This window comes from Thermobia domestica, chromosome 1, assembly GCF_964235325.1.
Source record: "Thermobia domestica chromosome 1, izTheDome1.hap1.1, whole genome shotgun sequence".
Taxonomy (NCBI): Eukaryota; Metazoa; Arthropoda; class Insecta; order Zygentoma; family Lepismatidae; genus Thermobia; species Thermobia domestica.
In genome coordinates, this window is record NC_137454.1 from 323,247,552 (window position 1) to 323,267,724 (window position 20,173).

Below are 20,173 nucleotides of genomic sequence, written 5' to 3' on the forward strand. Positions count from 1 at the left end.
ATCTCTCATCATCACCGTCTCCTTTAGCCTAACTGGCATAACCGTGGGACGTAAAACTCAAAGATTTCATTTCATTTTCCTCCTTTCGCGTCGATTTTCTAAAAAAAAAATAATTCCTTAGTGTCCTTGCGTCAAAAACCGCATGCACTGTTAAAAGTTCCAGTTTTTAGCGGTTTAGCCTGGGCGTTGATCAATTACTCAGACAGTCAGAATATTTTCGTTTATATAGGCCTATAGAGAGAAATTCAGGGAGGGGCATTGTGGATCGGTGATAGAGTGCTTACCTCTGATGTGTTGGGTCCCTGGTTCGATAACCCGTTCAAGTAAGTTTGTGGTGGACAACATAATGTTGGGATACTCCCGTTTCCTCCCACTTTCTCCTTCCATCAAACTCGCTTTAATCATTGTCTCCTTTAGCCTAGAGGTCAAAACGTAGGACGTTAAACTGAAAGATTTCATTCTCAAATTCAGGGCGGAGGGCAAATGACCCCATACCCTCAACATATTACTCCACCGATTAGGAACACCGTTGAAGTTTACAACATAGCTAATCATGAGTGCGGGGGGCGAAAAGGTTACTTGGTTGTTGCTGGTGATTCATAAGTCTTGCCACTTCTGTGGCTAAATTATTGCGTTAACATAATTACAAACCAGACGACACTGGAGGTGGAAGGAATCTAGAACACGGGACACCGTCTGCCCACAAATATACTCTATTGTGTGTAGGTCAAATAATATATAACTTATTTTGCGGAGAACAAAAAATAGTAAATAAATAAAATAACTGGCCAAAATAAAATATTTGTGTGACCCCGCATAGCGTAATTGCCAACGCTCTAGTCTTTGGTGCGGGCGGTTCCAGGTTCGATTTCCGGTGGAGATAATCGATGGAAAAAGTGTGAAAGCATTTTCAGATCAGATACCCCGAGCGAGATTTTCCTAGGTTTTCCTCATTCACACCAGACAAATGCTGGTATGGTACAGTACCTAACATATAGGTTCCAGGCCGCTTCCTTCCTTCCCTTTTTTCGGATAGTGTGATCGCCGAGACGTCATCCTTCATATGTGTGTGACGGGCTAACATGGCATAGGTGCTGAAAGCCCAGAAATCTAATTCCTAATCCTAAGTCAAGAATATTTGTCCCTCCGCTTGCTCCTCCAAGTAATTAAAGTTGGGAGTCGTCACCATTACAAACCGATATAACATTAGTTCATATAAAATGTTTTTTTTTTTTTTTTTTTTTATTATTCTCTTATCAAAACTCAGGGGGAGCGAATTTTCGTGTATGTTCCGGGTGACACAATCCTCTTTGAGGATCTGTTTTGGTTTCTAAATTCTAGACACCATAGGCACCGACTTGAAGAAAATATTGAGGGGGTCCAAAATGAATAAATATATCATCATTATATTCAGCCCTTTTCCATCAACTGCTTGATGACAGTGGCGGATCCAGGGGGGATCGAGGCAATCGCCCCTCCTCCCAGAAGAGGAAAGTTTTTTTTTTTAATTTTATATATAAATAAAACCCATCCCAGAATTTGTAGCTCTTAAAAGTAGCTCTAAGTAGCATTATTACAACCCATCGCCGCCCCCCAGAAGTCCGTCCTGGATCCGCTCCTGCTTGATGAAGGCCCCCTCCCTCCCAGATCTCTGTCCGCTACTCCGCTGCAAAATTCACGTTGCATTGATCTTCACTTGTCATATGAGTGCTGCTAGTGTTACTTGAAGCTTCAGTGTTCTATTCAACACCGTTTTGAAAACGACGTTTTCTATCGAATAAAAAGGTTATTCCTAATATTGAATTAAAGGCACGATGAAGTTTACGACAGAAATTGTTTCTCATCTTTGTTAATTCTTCCTCGACCGGATAATATTGGGGGGCGAGGACCCCACGTTTAATATTGGGGGGGACAAAAGTGTTATGTCCCTCCAAAGTTGGCGCCTATGCTAGACACCATTAATTTACGTGATCATTTGGGTAATTAGACTAGAAACATTGATCCTAGATGGTGAATTGAACCAATCAAAGAAGCTGAAAACATTTGGAAAGGGGAAAAGCATGGGGGAAAAAGAAAGTACAGAAAAAAGAACTAATTTTAGCAGAGAATAGTGACGACAAACGTATGTTCCGGCGCTGGAATGATGGAAATAGTTGTATTTCCCGCCAGAAGAGGGTAGCAGTTGTCAGGCTCGTGTGAAAAATGAAGGGCGCAGGGGAGCGACAGAGTGAGTAGCAGACAGTATGATTTGTTTTGCTGAGTATGGCAGTGGAGCGTGTGTAACTGTAGTACATTCACTGCAGGACGTGCAAGTTTTGTGTAATATTTGGAAATGAGTAGCATCCGTAATAAGCTGGCAAGTTCGGAAACACTCAAATATCGTTAATTTAGGAGGAATCTCATTCGAACGTAAAAGGTGAGTTTGCTATCGATTTTAGTTGGTTGTCATCTGGTTTTCTTGGCAGAGGGAGTGTTTTGCCGCACAACAGTTGTTCCATGTATTCGAAAATCCTTGTGCAGGGGGTTTTAATGTAACAGTCAGCGCGATTGTTTTAACAAAGCGCATCTTAACTAGAAATTAATGTATAAATGTTCTAGCTTTTAAAAAGTAGCTCTATATCTGTTTTCGAAAGAAATTATTAGCTATTATTAAGAAAAATGATTTCTTAAAAGAAAAATCAAATAATAGGTTTAGCGACTGCAATAATTACCTAAAGCAGTAAGACAACAATGACCACGTTAAACAGGGTTGTATCAACTATAGAGGTTCTAACAATGGTAAGCTGTCTGCTGGTTACATGTGCTCAACAGGGACTCTCAAGTCACCTGAAAGAAAACAAAAATAATGAAGTGGAATGCATAAATCAGAACGAATTACCAATAGAAATAATGGTCTGGGTAGAATGTTGTTTATCAATTTTGACTCCTAACTTATTAATAGGAAATTCAACTCTTCTGTCGTCTCAGCAAAACACTGGAATATCCTTGCCGGGATGTCCAGCAGGCCCGTATCCACGGGGGTCTAAGGGGGCCGGGCCCCCCTAAAGTTTTCACAATATGCTTGAAAATGGACTATAATATGGTGATGAACTATATGGTTGGATCGCCCCCTTAACTTCTACCAGTCCCCCTCTATCGACCTGATGTCCAGAGATGCTTGTGATTCGTTCCTTCCAAGGGCGCCGATCCTGGGGAGCCGGGGGGACCGGGCCCCTATTGTATTTATGAATATACATTATTTGGCATAATTTGAATGCAATTTGTCTTAAAATCCTCATATATATGCCTTCTGCATCTGAATGCCCCCCTCCAAAAATTATAGAGAAATCGGCGTTCCTTCTTGCGCCCTTGCTTATGCATTGCAACACTTGAGGTTATAAAGGCCTCAGACAAAATATCAGTTTGGCCTTTTTATCCAAGGGATTCGTCTCCCAGCACAGTTTGAATCTGCAAGCTCACGCACTGTAAGCAAGTGTCATACGTATATTCACAGGGCCTGCCATAGGCAATTTACCGCCCCGTGCAATGACATTTTTCATCCCTTTTCTTCAGAAAGGACAAATCTTAAAAGCCACGATTATACTACCCCATTATGAACAACGAAGGGGGAAAGAGCACTCGCACTCAGAAAGGCCTAAACACCACAAATACAATCTCGTTGTCTGTTTTTATTTTCTTGAAATAAAAATGTTATGTTAGTTTAGATAAAGCAAACACACCTGACAGAGGGAAGATGGTAATCCCTTTTATATAGAATTCAGTAGCGAGCTTCACTCTGTCAGTATCAGTTTGTAATTCCAGTGTAATTAGTTCTGTATTTCTTGATTTTTCTTCGTTTAAAAAGTTTTTTTTTTTAACAAAAACTTGTTTCCACCTTCAATGATAATGAATTTGTTTGAGAAAAAGACAAAACTAGTTTTCTTATCAAAATAGTGATAACTAATTACATGGAATTGGTGTTCGTTCAAGAATTGAGATCTTGTACACAATCAAGCAATTCAGGCAGGAATATGTTTGAACATTTCCTTCAGCACTGCCTGTTTGACTTTAAACTAATGCGACCTAAACAAAATTTATGAATGTAGTGTTCAAATAGGTCAGCTTAGTAAATGTAACTACCATCATCAGGAAGTGAGTTTCCAACAAGAAATGTTTATTTTAAACAATATAGCTATGATAGATTTTGCCGCTCCGTGGAAATGCACGTTTTGCATATATTGTAGAACCTGCCCTGTATATTCACACGAGGCTGAAAGCACAAAGGGATTAAACATAAACTGACAAATCCATGACATTTATTGTAATATTGTCAGTATTTCTCTTCGCAGTATTTAAAGCTTGTTAATCGAACCGGATGTTCCATGCCAAAGGCCGCGTACGGTTTTCCACGAGGGAACTCGGGTGCCGGTTTACTGAGCGCCTAACATGTTCGTCTTGACATTACGTTCTATGTTATCAGTCAATAGCAAAATCTCTCTGTGAAGAACCTCTGTGCTTTCATCTAAGGTCTCCAATTGTTTGGACAGAAGTAGGCAGTGTTACAGGTTTCCTTTTGAATGCTATGACTGATGTCTTAGTAAGAATGGCAATGTACAGTGGCGGCGATTGGACATTCTCCTGTTTCATATATTTCATTGCAGAGTCAGAACAATTATTTTTTGCCCTTGTCTCCCATATCCTTAAGGATTTTGATTGGTACGTTATCTATCTTGGTTGCCTTTCCATTCCTAATCTGGGATATGGCTCTTTCAAACTCATCCCGAAAAATACAAAACCCTTTATCATCCTCACGTACTTCATTTTCTACTTCAGCACTAGGCCACATGGCCTATTGCTACTCTGTCCTCAACATATTCTTTCCATCTTTCTATGACCTCATTTCTGTCGCTGACGACCTTCCCATTCCTATTTTCTGCTACCATCGTAATACCTTTTTGCCTCCTCCGAAGTTCCATAGTAAAACTAAATGATATTAGTTGAACGTTCCACGATTATGGGCTTTAGGCTAAAGGAGACAGATGATTAATGGAAGTGAATGATGGTTACTTAAATTTTTGTGCTCTCACCAGGAATCGAATTCTGGAACACGTGCCTCAAAGGGACTATACCAGCGCGGAGTGTTTACCAGAATAATATTCGTGATCCAAGACTTGGAGGAAATAGTGTTACACATGAGACTGTTGAAATGTCTCGTCTCGTCTCTTCTCGAATTGAAAAATGTTCTCGGGCAACAGTAAGTCATGTAGTGGCAGTATTTATCTTGTTTATTGAAATTTTGAGTCTCTTTTCAGCGCTTAGGCTATATGAGACATGGATCTGAAGTTTAAGGCGGAATCCGAACCACTGTTCAATACTTTCTCGTCGGGACTTGAACCAGTATTGGAGGTATTGTTTCACTAGATAAAACGCAAACATTTAGAAAGCTGGAATGTCGTATCGGATTCGTTTACCTCGTGAAAGGTGAGATATCAATTCTTAAGTAACTTTTCCCAGTCTGACTCTACGAAATAGTACCTTTAAAACAAAAAGTTCTATGGATATTAGTTGTCACGATAAAGGGGATTGACAATTAGTGGTTACAGAAGAATTGATAGAAAATGAAAAGAAACGAAAACTTGCGGAGACTGTTGTCCACTACAAATTCGTGTGGTGTGGGCTCGAACCAGCGATCATCGCACTAGAGATGAGCGCTCTACTAACGAACTCTCTCTTTACTCTCCCCTCCCAAAAAGAAAGGGCATCTGGTCTCATACGTAGGGTTAGATGGTAAGGTTTTCCGTTCAAATTTCATGGCGTAAGTAAACTCTAGCTTTCAAGACGGAATCTTGTAACCTCCATTCAGCAGAAAATAGGTTGAGGGTCGTTGTTCATGAACCTTAAAATGCACAGTTATATATTTACAACCCTACTGTATATTTTTATTGAGTTTGATTGAGTTTGATTGAAATGGTAATGTGCTAATGGGCAAACATAATTATTCGCAGTTGAGCGAAGAAGTTGTGGTGGAATTGGACGTTGTGTGATTGTAATCAAACATTAGTATTCTTGGCAGCTGCCAGGAAGAAATAAAGGTGAAAAATAAGTGTCCAGAACAAAATATTAAACACCATTTTCAAGTTCCTATTCTGCATAGAATGATAATGTTTTATTTTATGGTGCCTAAGTTTTTAATGCATTCTTGCATTCAGTCTTAATTACAATCTTGTGTAAGAATTCGTATGGCATACAAATGCTAACACAGAGCATCTTAATAGAAGAGAAGTACAAGTGTTTGAGTTTCTTTGTACATATTTTAAACCTACTTGAAATTCTATCGAATATTCTTAATTTCTGGCACATAAATTTTCGGCCCATATCTACATTTATTATCTTTGATCAAAGCAAAGAGGGTAGGTTAGTGCTGTTAATTGTTGTTATTTACGTTTATATAATGGAGGGTTGAACCATCTTCCTATCAACGAGGTATGGCGCAATTTTCCTCTTGTAATCCGGGAGGTAATAACCTTTTCCAGCTCGCGGCATATAGATACGTTCCAAAGGTCACTCCAAATGTAATGTTTTACATTTTTTTCTATATACAGTATACATTTTTTTTTTCTTATAGCTGTTTGCTAATTCTTACAGGTATTTGTTTATGCTTCATAACATATTCATTTTTCAATTTATAATATCCATGTCAGCAGACTTAGGCTATTTTGGAACTAGAGCCTGTAAAGTTCTGGAAGAATGCGTCTGAGCCACTATGTATCACTGTGTAACATCTGCTGAACGGGATGTTAAACTCAAAATCCAACTGCCCGGCTTACGTCTACATTCTTTACCATTGTTTAACGTGCTAATTATTTCGGTGTAAATTGGTAGATTAGGCTATATCTAGATTTTTGTGAATAAAGAAACAGTCAGTGGATTTAAACTTCACAAATCAGAATTCCATTGATTCTAATCGCAGATGCTCTCGTCGGGTCAAGCATAGAAATTTGTCTTCTCGTAATTGGTTCGTTGTGTACATATATATATATATATATATATATATATATATATATATATATATGGGCTATATGTACAAAAGTTTTATGAAAATATTAAACACGAGACAGGCAAACGAGTAAATGCATGCTATTAAAGAGCGTGAAACTTCATAATACTTTGTCAAGGAACATCCTGCAGATAGTATAGTAAGCCTCGAGCAATGAGATCGGCGAAACATGTCGCTTACATAGGGAATATGCGCAGTGCATAGAGAGTCCTAATTGAGAAGTCTGAGAAAAATTGAATAAGAATGTAAAAGGATAATATGAAGATAGACCTTAGGCAACTCACAAGCAATAGTCCTGAGCTGGTTGGCTTAGCAAAAAGTGGGCCTCATTTGCGAAGTTGAGCTCTCTCGCGGCCAAGCGGTTAGCGTATGTGCGTTTGGCGTGGAAGATCCGGTTCAATTCCCGGCGGGAGCTCATATTCCGATTCCATGTTAAGCTGTAGGTCCACATCTCGTATAGCCTCGCTGCTGAAAAGGGACGGTAAAGTGAAAATCAAATCACTTGCAAACTTATTCATACTGTCTTCTGTCGTAGATATAGTGAAAGCAAAAGAAAGCGGAAGTTGAATAACAAGCTAAATTCATTGATCTCAAAGTCTTGAAATAGTACACTACAGTATACTCTTTCAATTACGTATTTTTTCAATATATTAATAATACATTATTTTTAATTTATATAGTTCCCTCTGTTACAGAAGTATAGAGGCAAAACGGCTAAATATGCTTCTACGAACGTCGATGGTGGCTTCGGGGAATTTTATCTGCGAGAGATCTGAACTTCTGTTCCTTTTCAGAGAATACACCACACAAGAGATTTCGGAATAAAAGAGATAGCTATTCGAAGTTTCACTTTGAATTCCTAGAAATCATCCCACTTCAAAGAAGCCTTAAAGGGACACTGTACTGCTCAATTCTTACATCTGCAGTGCAGGGAGCTCATACGTGTGATGTGTGCAGTGGCGTAATCAGACCCTTAGCCAAGCTTTCACAAACACTTGAAGTGGAGGTGGCCATTTTTTTTTCTCGAAAAAGTACTTTTCCAAAGAATTAATTTTTCGAAAAAAGGCCATCCATAACTTGAAGACCTTTCCCAAGACAGCAAAGTCATGTTTGCTAAACTGAACAGTATACAGATACGATAGACATTATTTAAGAACGTGAGAAATCACATATTCTAGACCAGGGTTTCTCAACCTGGGGGTTGCGAGAGTTTCATGGGGGTCGCGAAGATAAGCGGAAGAGATGAATATGATTAGAATCTAATATCGGAAAGTATTTTTAAATATTATTTTGACTTTTGTTCTGATAGGCATATTTTTATTTTTATACACTGTTAAGAACAACAAAAATAGGTATGTTACATATTTCAACAGGTGCAGAGTTGTTTACAGATCAATTTAATGAAAGAGGTACGATATGAAACTAATGAGAACTGCATATTGAAAAAAACTAGAAAAATACAAATGCAAGAAAACTGCATATTGAAACAGAATTAAAATTGGAACCTAATGAGATACCCGTGTTGTATTTGTTGCAAATAATTGTGTTGCGTTTGTTGATAAATCAACAATGGACAAATTATTCTGTCTGCAATAAAAAGGATTGGTTTTGTGTAGGATCCTTTGTTGTTCTTTGCAGAATTGTACATGTATGTGTGTGAGCAAATAGTCTTTTTTTTTTTTCTTTCTTTCTTTCTTCAGCAAACTGTCCATAGTGAAGGTAGAATTTTGATGTGGGATTTTGTTTGTTTCCTAGATTTTAAAAGTAAACAATTGCCTTTAGCAGTTTTTGGTGATATTGAACACATACACAACAATGTACCAAATTCACAACGATATGAGACAGCTCAGAGTGGTGACCTCTCGAAAATTAAAATACTCAATAACCTTTTTAACAACTGTCCAAGTTTTTTTTTTTTTTTTTTTAAAACTAAAATTAGAAATCAGTTTATTTTTTATCGTATGACCCAAATGAGTTTTAAAATTTTGAAACGGCAGCCATTTTGAAACAGTATGATAGTTCGCATTCGATATTTGTAATATGAATGAACTCAGGGGCGGATCCAGGGGGGGGCAATCGCTCCCCAGAAGAGAAAACTTTCTTATTTTATATGTATAAATAAAACCCATCCCAAAGTTTGGAGCCCTTAAGGGTCTTCACTACAGCGAAATTAAACTACCGCTAATTTTAATGTTTTTCTGTAATATCTTCAAAACAAATAAAAATATTCGAAAAGTAGAAACGTAGTGAACTAGACAATATAATTTTGCATGTGATACCTTTACCACAATTCACCTATCTGCTTTTCGTATGCCACTATTTACAGAATCCGCAAAAAATGCTAAATCTATCTACAGTTGCAAATCGAAAGCAGATAGATGAATTGTGATAACGGCATCACATGCAAAATCGTGTTGTCTAGTTCATTACGTTACTACTTTTCGAATATTTTTATTTGTTTTGAAGATATTACGGAAAAACTTTAAAATTAGCGGTAGTTTAATTTCGCTGTAGTGAAGACCCTTAAAAGTAGCAGTATGACACCCCCTCCCCAGAAGTCGGCCCTGGATCCGCCCCTGATGAACTGACCAAGTTTGGTTTGAATCCATTCGCTTTTAGGGAAGTTGCTGTATCCACTATATACAAGTAATGGATTTTACTGTTATAAAAATAGATTGATATCGTGAGATATCCGCAATAAGTATGTTAAAAAACCCACACAAGCTTATTACAACAAACCAGAAATTATAAGGGGGTCGCTAGCAAGAGGATGTGATAAAATGGGAGTCGTGATAGAAATTGGGTTGAGAACCACTGTTCTAGACTGAAGTGGACTGGCTTCAAGTGAAGGCTGATTTTACAGATACTGGGATTTTGGAAGGGTGCCTTACTAATAGTTCGAACAGGGAAGAATTGAGGAGGCTCAATTCTGTGTTTCTACTACGTGGGTTTGCAGCACAATGTGTCATTAGTCAAAGGTTGAACACAGCAGTGTGTGTGTGTGTGCGCGCAGTGATAAACCAGATAAAATTTTATTTTGAAATTTCGGAATTGGTTGGTGCCACGTTGGCTCTTGGGGTAGACTGATCATCTCTAGTACGTGGGGTAACTGATTAGATCCGAGCTTGTGCCATATGAACTTCGTGGTGGACAAACAACTTTTGCGTGGATTTTCTCGGTGTTCTTTCGTTTCCTCCCATATTTTTCGTGTCACCATTTCATCCATTATCATGATCATCACAATTTCCTTTAACCGCAGTAATAGTTGTAGGAGGTTTAAAAGAAATTTAATTTCGTAATTATTATTTTTTTTGTTAACTTTTTTGTTTGTTTGTTTGTTAGGGGCGAGGGAGGGTTTCGCGTACAGATATAGTGGGATGGATAAGTTTGTGGAATTGGTTAATGCCAGTTTCTGGTTTGAAACAGAAAAGCATATATTTTAGGTCACGACTAAGTTCACTTCGCGCGGAACATGACTTTGCTTTACAGAGAACCATTTCACTGAAGCATCGCATGCCATATGTTACGTGGATTGACAGGCGAACAGAAGAATGCAAGCGATTGCCGCTTTGTTACAAACACTTGCTTTAAAAAAAAAAAAAAAAAAAAAAAATGAAATATGTAATGTAATTTATAATTCTTTAGAAAATGTATTTCTTGTAATACGCCATCGCTGTAATTGGGCTTCTACCTGTTGTGATGGAAACCTAATGCATGAGTAATGACTGAGATTTTCTGATAATGAAAAACCTTCTTTTCAGTCCTTCAACTGCATTTTTTCTTTCTCTGGTCAAAAGGTTACCTTTGGCGAAAGCATGGAACAGTGGCGGTTTTAGCGAGTAGGCCGGGTAGGCATGGACCTACCCAAAAATTTGGAAAAATATATAAATGCGAAAAGAGTAAATATATTTTACACTATTTATATTATTATGAAATTGAAAGTGACTATGACTCTTCCCGCTTTATGCAGAGTCGTTTTGTAATTTCACCTTGACGGTAAAACCTAGGAGAGGGGGAGGAAAGGGTGGTTTTTATCGTATCGTTTTGACGGTAGAACTTAGGAGAGAGAGAGAATGGACGGGGAAATACATAAAAATAAATAAAATCTTATCACTCGTAAACCACCTGACTGATAATCAAATTTTCAACAAATGAAGTCCAGGACTGGAAAGTTTATATATATATATATATATATATATATATATATATATATATATATATATATATATATATATATATATATATATATATATATATATATATATATATATATTTCTGTTTAACATTAGAACGTAGGGTCGAGAGGGGAGTGGGAGATATATATCAAAATAAAACTTAATAACTCTTGAACCAGTGTTGCCAGATCTACTGATTTTGCAGATCTCCTGTTTTTTCTACGTTCTACTGATCTACTGCGAAAGAAAACGAAAACTGAACAATCTCCTGCTTTTTTGTTACTTCGAGAAGTTGAAGATTATTATTATTGAATTTTCAATGTTTCCTCACATAAAAAGATGAAATTTCTCTGTTAGAATACACAAAGCTCTGTAGAGCATATATGTGTAGTTATCGAGCTTTACTGTATATAATATGAATGCAAAGAATACAACTGTACGTCATCTTCTATAAGATTCGTCTATATTCTGACTTTCTGTAAGATTTACAAGTAAGTGTTGTTTAGATTGGGACTTGGGTTGGAAGAGTGGATTAGATCATTTCTCCACGATCGTCAGCAAGAAATCGTCTTACGCCACGATCACGTGTGACTGTACCATATAGCTACGTTATCGCTACGTGCATGAAAAGACATTTTCCCACTCCATTTTGCTCTTTCACTACGTTTTACTTCACACACGTGTGTATCAAATAATATTAATATAAATCGGAACTTTCCCTTTTATTTGCTCAACGTAGTTAATCGGAAATGAATTCTGGACTGCTTGTTTTGACTACTGCCCCCTTAATAATGGCAAATTTTATTGCCCCTCCCCCCGGATTTACATTCAAACGCCACCACTGTATGTGTCTACTGCTTTCTCCTGTTTTTTATCTTCGAATCTCCTGCTTTTCCAACTGATTGATCTGGCAACACTGTCTTGAATCACCCAACCGATCTCGATTAAATTTTCAACATAGACGATAGTTGTGTCTGGGATGATTTTTATCATTTCACTTTGACGGTGCAACTTAGGGGAGGGGAGGGGAGGAGGGAGATATATATGTATAAGTACAAATGAAAGTAACTGTCTTTCTAATTTCATCACTCTTCAATCACCTTACTGATATCGATGAAATTTTCATTATAGATGAGGTTCAGACCTGAGATGGTTTTGTCGAATCACTTTGATGGTGCAATTTAGGGGAGCGGGAGGAGAGGAATATTTATAAATGATTGAAAATTACCGATATTAGTGTCGAATCCATAATTTTCAGGGTTGCTGAGAAGAACAGTGACACTTTCGATGCTGATTAAATCCAAATTCATCATCGCAGCTTTGGGGAGGGGAAGAAAGAAGATATAAAAAATGGTCGAAAATGACCAATATCAGTGTCGAATCCATGATTTTCCCGGGCGCTGAAATGAACAGTGACACTTCCGGTGCTGTGATCCGCAACATGGGGAAGGGTGTATATATATATATATATATATATATATATATATATATATATATATATATATATATATATATATCATCGAAAATAACCTATATTAGTGCCAAATCCACAGTTTTCGTGGTCGTGAGATGAACAGTGACACTTCTGATGCCGTTTAAATCCAAATTGAGACCTGCAACTTGGGGGAGAGGGAGGGCATATAATCTTATATATATCTACTATATATCTTCTATATCTATATCTACTATATACCTTATATATATCTTCGTTGGCTCGAGTAAGGGAAAACATTACTCAGAAAGATAATAAATTTACTTCAGTTTACCTCGATAAAGAAAAATCAGACTTTGATGAGCGGTTAGTTCTTGTTTCGCTTGTTGGAATGGTGCCTTATAAGTATAAATCCAGATTGGTAGCTTCCTTCTATTCGTCTTTCCCATATTCTATTATTGCTCACTTCAGTTCCAATGTGAAATGTCTTCACAGGTGTTGACAGGAGCTATTGCTAAGTACAGATAACCAGAATGCGAGATCCAGGGGGGGGGAAGGAATTGAATAAAGTGACACTATTTTCAGAAGGTCGCAATTTAATGTCAAGAACGGGTAAACCACTGGTTAGTGTTAGGGTTATCATATATCATTTATACGAACATGTCTGCAAATTGAGAATAAGAATCTCCGTCCGCATACATTTGCCAAAATTCTGTGATTTGTCCGCATTTTGTAAACTCAAGTGGTCTATCGTATTAGTAATAGTGTCAAATGAGAAATGTAGGGGTTGGCTCTCTTGGAATGGCAATCACTCTCTTAGCACGTCGTGTCGGCTTTTTGTGTGTTGATGCTTTCGTTATTTTTCTGCCAAGATTTGCCGTTGTAGTGTTTTATGAACATATTGTCATATTAAATTGGTTAACTCCAGGGCACCGTGATTCTGTTTCTAATTACTGTCCTTGTTATACGGGGTGGGCACATACAACGTTTCTTTCCCTAAACAAGAAAAGAAATAAGCTAGCTGTCACCGAGCTTTCTTAATACTTGAACTTGACTACTGTGTATCTTCGAGTGCCTGGGACTGGAAACTGTTTGCATACGAAGTTGTGCAGAATAGTAGATGTGTTGAGCTGAATCGCAAATTAACAAAGCAACAACGTGTTTTTTAGCTACAAGCTTCCTGGAAACAACAAAAACACAAATGTGATGGCATCAGACCAGGGCCGGCGCTAGTAATTTTGCCGCCCTGGGCGGTGCTTTCCCATGCCGCACCTTTAATCCGCAAACCTTATTTTGACAGATGACGTTCAAGTGTCATTTAAAAACATGTATAAAATGGGAAAGTAAACAAAGAAAATGAACTACCTTTCTGGAATGCTTACGTAATATTTAAACGACTTTATACTGACACAATATTCAGAATGCTCGATTTCGCTGTATATCTGTAATATACAGAAGCGCATACAGAAAATAAAATTTTAAAAAATATACTTTAGTCATGACTAAGAATTTTAATTTTTAGGCTTATTTTGTATCAAAAGGAGTTTTCAATAAAGTATGGAGCAAGAAGGTAATTAGTAAATCAGATATTACTGTAAATCTAAGTAATTAGTCTAAGCCTTATAATGTACGAAAACACAATAGAGATACATAAATTTAACATACCTTAATTGAAAGAAACTTTTCTTGCTTTGATATAAGCAAATTCCTTTATCACATTCGCGTAGTCCAATGTTTTAGCCAATTTATGTTCTATTGGTATCATCGCTAGACCATTCAAGCGTGTTTCAGATATGGAAGAACGTAGATAGTTTTTAATAAGCTTAAGTTTCGAAAAACGCCTTTCTCCACTTGCCACTGTTACCGGTAAGGTTAACAAAATTCTAACTGCAATACTGACATTGGGAGCAAAATTATGTTCATTAATTAATTTTAAAGTCCCTTTTGGTGAACTTTTACGCTTAATTATAGCGGATAACACTTTCAGTTCGTCTTTCAAATCACTGGGGTTAATATCTTTCTATTCTTCATTTGTTAAAATGCTGGCAAGTTTAGTATACTTTTAAGACAAAAGTTCAGGTGGCATATCTTTAAAATTACTTATATCGTAAAGTAAATCGAAATACTCGTCGTGATATTTTTCAACCCTCTCTTATCAGCCTTCTCCTATAGCTAAGCGTTAGAACTTTGTAATAAAAATCGATCTTGTATCTTGTTTGTGGATCTTCAATAGCTTCATCCTCTGCCTCGCACTGAAACTGTCTCCTCTTCTTTCGACTTCGAGCTTGCACTGTATTACATATTCGTGGATCATCCATATCTAATGCAGATGCCAACTCTGTCGCATCAACTGAGTAAGATTGAATCTTTGCATCTTTTCTTCTCTCAAAGTACCCAGATACATTTTCAAGAAATCCTACTGCATCCAACATGAGAATCGATGCTTTGAAGATTTTTGCTTACTATGTTTATGTGGAGTAAAAAGTCATATCAGACAATGAGTGAGTAAAGGAAAGGAAAGTATCGCAGCTGGTTTGCTATACACAGAGCATCGTGGGCGACCATTCTATCTGTTTTATTGTCATTACTTGCTTGAAGTAAGGCATCATAAACTTCCCCTATTTGATAACTGAGTCAGAGCATCAATTCGTCTCTCCCACCTTGTGGTGGTTAATGATTTTAAAGTGAGACTGCTAATATGTTCCTTTAGTATGGCTCAACGTTGAACTGACGCAGAAAAAAAAGTCATAAACTTTTTTTTAACTATACAAAAATGAAACATTTCTCAAGAAAAAATGTGCTGCACGATTTACTATATTCGGAATGAACAATTTGTAAATTGGTCAAAAACTCGCTGTTAGAACCTAAATATGTCTAGATGCTACCGGCTAGAACGGCCTGTCTCAAGTGGGAGTGTACCTTTTGCATACTTGGAGCGGAGCAGTAGAACATTACCGAATAGGAAAAAAAAAATATAAAAAGACACATTAATAATCTTATGCACTCTAGCTCAAAATCTTGTCTAGCCGCTGCAAAGGAAATATTGAACGAGATACCTGTGGCTAGTAGTTTGATAATTGAAAATGAGGAGCAATGTTCTGAATTTCCTGAGTGAGTATTTTCTTGAATGTGAGTGAAGTAAGTTCAGTTACATTCTCAGGTGAACATAATTTTATTTTTCCATGTGAGCCTATTACGAAACATTATATTTAGATAGTATTCTTTTCTTTTTCAAATTTTTCCGCCCTGGGCGGTGGCACGGCTCGACCCCCCCTCGCGCCGGCTCTGCATCAGACTCCAGGAAAAGATTTCTAGGTGTGAAATCACCATCACTCTGTACCATGAGAAATCTGAACTAACGATTCGAGGCTATTGGAGTTTGTGTATGATCTATCGCGAAGCGGACGACCACGAAGTGTATCAAATGAAGGAAATTCTTAACTGCTCACACTCGCATATCTAGCCCAAAGAAGTCTACTAGAAGGCGCACAAGTGATTTGAGAATGACTCCTACCTCTTTAAGGAACATGTTAAATAATTTATAGATGTAGCCTTACAGACCAAAGCTTCTGCACTCATTGTTCAAATGTGATGTGAACCGGCGTGTTAAGTAAATGGTTTCTCATTCGGAACGAAGCTGACTTCGGGAAACGAATTTTGTAGACAGGTGAGGCCTTATTTAAGATAAATGATTGCGTTAAGCAGACACTAGTGTGTATGGTATTTGGAGTGGTGGTGTCATAGGACCATTCTTTCTTGAAGGAACTGGTACCAGATAACACACATCTTCAGATATTGTAGGAAGTTGTCATTTCAGAACTTAAAAATAACCCTCGTTACGAAAACATTCAATTCATGAGACAATATGATGAAGCAACTTGGGTGTTGGAAGGGGTTTCTTGGATCAACATTTCGATGTGTAGGTTAGCCGTCGTGGTGCGACAGATTGGTCACCCCGTTCATGCGACTTCTCCATGTGGGATATTGTCAAAGAGATACTTTTCCGGGCAATCGTAGGATTTAAATAATTTGAAACAGCTCGTTCGAAAGATTGGATTGTTATCATCAGTTTTCATTAAATTTTCAAATCAGTGCTGAAGAGAGAGACCTTGTGCATTGATCATAGTGGGAGACAATTAAACAGTATTTGTAAGTATAATAAAGATTGGCTAGCTTCTCTTATTGTTTCTTCACATATTCAGGAAAGCGACTTTGTGCCCCTGCTGTATGTTTTCAGTATATCACCCAGGTAAAGAGAACATTCTAAATAATAAAATGCTTATAAAGGACGAGTTAGCCAGGTGGAAGCGTGTCTGTATTCTGACATTACAGATTATAGTAACTCCAGGTCCGTAGCCAGACCGAAAATGTAGGGGGGAAGGCGGTCCAAAAAATATTAGTTCATCCCATATTATAGTTCATTTGCAAGCCTATCGTGAAAATTTTAGAGGGGGTCAGTAAAAATTTAGGGGAGCCCGACTCTCTCTAGACCCCCCTGAGTAACCCTAGCTAGCTATCGGTATCCCTAACTCCACATAGTTTTATAATATGGTTGTTCAAATACCTCTATGTGAACCCTCTATGTGGAAGCATTCCAGTGAGCAGAAGCTATTTTTAACATTCCTGTTTGAGTTGAATTTGAGTTTAACGTCAACTGTGATGATTTCGCAGACTGGCTACTACATCCCTTATTTGAGCCAAAGTCCGTAGACTTTTTTTTTTTCTTTGTATTGAATGGAATTTTATACAGTAATTAATTCTTTCAAGTGGTTGGCCACACGCCCGAGCGCCTCAGATAGATAGATATAAGTAATAATATCTCCATTGCGTCGGTTTATGTTCTTTCTAATGTTCGTTTAATTCGTGATTGGAAAATTCATCTTTGCAGTTATGACCATTCACAAGTCCACGGTATTCTTCAAGGTCAGACGACCATGGCGTCAATGTGGTTTCTTGCGTGGGACTGTATTTAATGTAGGAAAGATTTTAAGAAAACATAACGATGCCTTGCCTAAAGAGTGTAACTGATGTTACTGATTTGCTACGTTTCTTTAAGTGATTACTATTGATACCTTTTTTCTTAAATAAGTCAACACAAATATGCATTAAACGTTATCTAAAATCGTCTGAATGGACGATCAATGATAAATACATTTTCTCACATTTCAAAATTATGAAAGGTTGTTTTTGATATTTTTAAAATTTAAAATAGGATCATCCGAAAAGATTTCAGAATGATGTATAACAGCTTGATTTACCCCTTGAAAATTAATTTTCAACGTAGTCTCACTACACTAATACACTTCATCCAGCCTATAGCCTTTAAGCCATCGCGGGAAGCAAATTACTCCAAAACTGCAATATACTTCTCCACTGACGCTCTATACACTTCGACTGACGAAAATCTAAGTCCGAAGGAGCTGAATCTGATAAATAAGACGGATATGGCAATAAATCACATCGTTACATTGATTTTGGCCATTGCGATGATATCCATGCGAGGGCGACCGTGCAAGATGAGTTTCTTCTTCCATAAACTAGTGGTGCACACAACAGTTTTTTTTTCGGTTTCCGGTTTTTAGATAAACCGAAACCGGGTTTTGGAAATTTTAAAAAACCGGCTTTTCGTCGGAACCGGATCAGGTTCGAGTTTCTTCAAAACCGGTTTCAGTTTTTCCAAAACTGGTTCTCTTCAAAACCGGTTTCAGTTTTTTCCAAACTGGTTCTATTTCTGACCAGAATAGTGCTTCGTTGTTCTTCGGAAACCGATTCCGTTTCCACAGAAATAGTTTTTTTTTTTCCAGAACAGTTTTCACCGAAACCAGTTTCGGTGAAAACAGAATCGGTTTTGGAAAAAATCGAACCGGTTTTTGAAGAAGATCGAAATGTCGGGTTTTCAGGTTTCGGTATTTCTAAAAACCGCTTTCCAGTTTTTATAAAAAAAATCGGTTTTGCCCATCACTACAATAAACCCGGCCTTTTTACCGTTATTTTGTCATGTAGTAGTATTCAGCAGTGTTTTTACCAGTTGGAAGATAGAAAGGGGACCTTTTATATCATCTCTGAAGCTGTAATCTTTCTAGCACATTTCAGTGGATTTCACCTTTGCAGGTAGTGATTCAAAATGTTCCCATTGTTGTGATTATTCGTTCTTCGTTTGTGAAGTTTTTAGTACATGTTTCATCGATGGTTATGAATCGACGCGTAAAATCGGTTTAACAACAACAAAAAAAAAAAAAAAAAAAAAAAAGGTAGGGGCTTAGAGATTTGCATTCTGAATAGTTTTCTTTGGTCAAGTGTCAGCCCAAACTGTGAAATACTCGTTTACTATGTAGAAACTGCTACAACTTCTGCAGCAATTCACTTTCATGTAACGCCTTTGTGCTGAACTGCCATTCCTTTACAGAATTCCTATATTTGTTTGAGATATTTATCTTAAAAAACTTAATACAAGCAAGTCAAAAAGTTTTTCTTTTAGTTTAATGCCGCACAATTATGCTCCGAGGCCAAGGGAGAGTGTGATGATAATAATGAGTGAAATGAAGAAAGTGGAAGAAGACGAGGAAACCCACGGACACGGTACTTGGCCACTACAAAGCCCACTTGGAGCGAGCTGGGAGAGAACTAGGGACCCACGCACCAGAAGTGAGCAGTCTGCCACTAAACCACCGCGGCTTCAAATAATTTTGGTATATATGGTATTTGATTCATCAGCATGTAACGTTATTAACGTTAGTAGCTCAAGTGGTAGAGCGTTGGCTTCGCATTCGGGAGGTCGCGGGTTCGATTCCCGCTGCCGACCATCCTGATTGGGGTTTTCCAGGGTTTCCCTCAATCCTACCAGGCAAATGCCGGGATGGTACCTACTAAGACAGGCCCTGGCCGACACCTTCCCAAATCCTTTCCTTTGTTGTTGTTGGATATCCAGTGTAAAATGGCCTCTGAGCTGTATCTGGTGATTGTTAAATAAATAAATAAATAAATAATTTTTAACTCCTTTTAGTCTTACATCGAATGTCTGCCCTTCAGGATAAGACGATGAGAAATGAATGATAACGAAGTAGATGCGGAGAGAATAACGCATGACACTCATGCCTTGGACAAGATTCAAACTCGCGACAGACAGGTTTTGCGATCTCCAACCTAATACCTCGACTACTTGAGGATGTACTAGTAAGCACTAAGCAGACTTTAAGAACTAGTAGAGTGTGTATTATTTAAACAGTACATTACACAAGAAGTCACCGAAGTGTTTAACAAAGAATTTGCCTGTCTGAATAATCTATCTTTGAGCCCATTAATTTAGATGGCGGTTTCTTTATTTGTTCTTCTCTTCGAAAGGAAGTGGAATTCTAATGATTTCGTGTGCAGACATTTGTCCCTTACTGCGTAAAAACAGTTTAGAAGTTCTGCTTGTTCGTTCATTAAATTGAAAATGTTTCGCCATGTATAGTATCTTACTCTCCTTCCTCCTTGCTATTTTGAAACAATCTTTTCGACGAAGCTATCGAAACTCATTGTTTCTGATTT

At 37.6% G+C, this 20,173-nt stretch overlaps 1 protein-coding gene across 5 annotated transcripts in view; it reads left to right on the plus strand.

Moving 5' to 3' along the window:
• Nucleotides 1-2,202: 2,202 nt before the first annotated feature.
• The window catches only part of LOC145662909 (popeye domain-containing protein 3-like), a 406,613-nt gene continuing 388,642 nt past the window's right edge, over nucleotides 2,203-20,173 (plus strand). For 2 of the 5 annotated variants that reach the window (XR_014127119.1, XR_014127121.1), the window contains exon 1: nucleotides 2,203-2,416. The gene's annotated coding sequence lies outside the window, so the exon portion shown is untranslated. The remainder of the gene's footprint in view (nucleotides 2,417-20,173) is intronic. The other 3 variants (XM_081728933.1, XM_081728943.1, XM_081728928.1) reach the window with 2 other exon arrangements.